At 43.2% G+C, this 2,851-nt stretch overlaps 1 pseudogene; it reads left to right on the top strand.

Moving 5' to 3' along the window:
* Positions 1-543: 543 nt before the first annotated feature.
* LOC148526991 (5S ribosomal RNA) lies at positions 544-662 on the top strand (annotated as a pseudogene).
* The last annotated feature ends 2,189 nt before the right edge of the window (positions 663-2,851 follow it).

Below are 2,851 nucleotides of genomic sequence, written 5' to 3'. Positions count from 1 at the left end.
GAATGCATAATGCATATGCTCCCTCGGACAGGACGTGGCTGATTGTGGCTAGACGCAATCGCGATACTGCCGCTCGCAGGTAGGATGAGGGTGGCAACATCTGTATTTGTAGGAGGGCACAAAATGTATAGTTTGCAGGAGGGCACTGAACACCCTAGCACCGGCCCTGGCTGTGGAATCAAATATGTCGGGAAGACTAAAAGACCTTTGAAACTACATATTCAAGAACATGTATGGATTATAAAGAATAAAGTTGAGGGACATGCCGTATCAGATAAATTTTCATTACATTATAACTCCAACCCCGAGGATCTAACTTTTAAACCTATTGAACAAGTAATATTAGGAGAAAGGGGAGGAGACTTGGCTAATAAACTCACAACGTGAGATGTACTGGATTTTTGAACTGAGAACTTTGGTTTCATTGGGGTTTAATGATAGCTATGAAATCGCTCCATTTTTATGACTTGAATCTCTTTAAAATTTGGTTATTATGAGCTTCCTTAGGACGTTTTACTGGGGAATACATTGTACTGGACATTTGTTTACTGTCATACCACCCTCTTAATACCCAATCACGTCTGATCTTGGAAGTTAAGCATTTTTGGGCCTGGCCAGTACTGGGATTGGAGACCTCCTGAGAAGACCGGGTACTGTAGACCTGAAATGACTGTGGACTGTATAGACCATCCAGACAACTGCGTCATAGAAGGATCATGCTTTATAAAGATTTAATTATGTAAGAGATGTATTTTTGAACAACATGGTCTTTTCCATTTTCTCTTATTATTTCTGGCTGCTGTGAATATGGAAAACGAAGGTATACCAAGGCGCTTAAATAACACTCGTAATATCTGTAGCTGCAGCAGTTAAGAATAAGGGGAAATTGCAACCCCACACAAAGACATGAATAAACAAGAAAAACTGTGCTAATATGCAGACAGGTATAAAATAATAAGTTAATTTATTGAAGTCAAGTAAAATACCAAAAAATAAATAAAAATATCAAGAAATATGTATAGATATATAAATGGTGGATGGAGTTAGTGAACCACTAAAAATAACCACAGAATATCTAAAAGTAATGAGAATGAATGAATATCAAAAAAGAAAATTAATTAATTAAAAAAATGAATGCATATAAAAAATAACATACATTTAACAATAAAAAACACGTAATCCACAATGAATAAATCTGTGCTAAATTGATTCGCTGGTATATATATATACATATATGTATATATATATATATATATATATATATATATATATATTGATTCGCTGGTATATATTGATTCGCTGTTATATATAAAGAATGGCACAAATATTGCTGTATTTGGAGTTATAGAGCAACAGTCATTGGCCCTCATTCAGACCCACTCGCGAGCAGCTGTCCGCTCGCAAGTGGGTCGATGGTCTGCACTGCGCATGCGCTCGACGGAGGGAGCTCCGTCGTGCGCATGCGCGAGACGCGACGAGCGAAGGACTTTCCTTCGCTCGGGGGGTCTCATCAAAGGGGGCGTGCTGTCGATGTTGACTGACAGCACGCCCCCTTTGGTGGGCGTGCCGGGGGTGTGCCTGCCAGACGGAGGCGTTCCCAAGGGAACGCCTACCGTCTGAAGCCGGCCCCACTGACATCACTAGTGATGTCAGTGGGAGTGATTTTGGCTCTGATAGAGCCAAAATCACTCCTGGCCTTGCGGTTGAAGAAAAACTCAACCGCAGGCTTTTGCTCGCAGTTTCGATGGTCGCGATGGTCAAGACCATCGCGACCATCATCCTGCACGCTCGTATATGACCCACAGCTATACGAGCGTCCAGGAGGACGCTCCATATTAATGGAGGTGGGCCCTGATTCAGAGCGAGCGCTCTGGTCAGAGCGTCCGGCTCTGAATCAGGGCCATTGTGTGAAGAAAGTTCAATTGCATCAAATAAAAGCGATTAGTAGCTATTAGTTGTTAGTTAGTAGCGTAATATTGCAACAGTGTAACCGCAAGCCTGCAATTAAAGTATCCTTTTGAGTGTCCACAATAATATGCTGTCTGAGGTTTGTGTTTTGAGAGGTAATTATTAAATTGAGAAGATCAGAGTGTCACCCTGTCGGGCGCACAGTAATGAGAGAAAGAGTAATATTACTGACCAGCCTCAAAGTTTCAGACGGCAGCTGATGTAAATAGCATGGTTCTCTATCCGGCTGTGTGATGGAAAATAATAGCCGGAGAAGACAGCCTCCGTGTCTCGCAGCTGTAAGGATCGGGTGGTATGGCTCTCTGTCCGGCTGCACAATGGTGATTACCTGCCGGTGATCAGGGCCAGAAAGGATGCAGGAGAGTATTAAGTAGGTGGATAAGCGCGGCCGCGGCTTGTCAGATCTCTCTGCACCAAAAGCTTGTCGGGTCTCCCCACACCGGAATCAAAGGCTGCGGACGCTGGCACACTTGCAGGAGCTTGTTACAGGGCAGAACATATTTAGTGAATACGGGCAGCTACGCGTTTCATCCCGCCTCGGGACTTTTTCAAGCTCCAGCAGAAACTTACACCAGCGTATGGACTGTGCTATCTGGTCTCCCCGGTACCTGAGCCACCACTTCCAGCAGCAATAGGGTAATTTGGTCCATAGTCCTTGCAGCGTGGCCACGCTGATTACAGCAAACAAGGAAAAGAACACTACCTAAGGGTAAACTTAGCGTGCTGGCTTATACGGACACAGGTAACCAATTGTTTACACATCTATCTATATAGGAAAAATAAGGAGACCTATTGGAATGTATTCCTATAAGGAGACCTTTTGGAATCTATACTGGGATACCAGTATATGATTAACGCTTTATAACAGCTGCTAACTAACTGA

Source organism: Taudactylus pleione, unplaced genomic scaffold (assembly GCF_031769625.1).
Source record: "Taudactylus pleione unplaced genomic scaffold, aTauple2 ptg000092l, whole genome shotgun sequence".
Taxonomy (NCBI): Eukaryota; Metazoa; Chordata; class Amphibia; order Anura; family Myobatrachidae; genus Taudactylus; species Taudactylus pleione.
The sequence above is the reverse complement of the archived record's forward strand: the minus strand, read 5'-3'. Positions and strand labels throughout refer to the sequence as shown.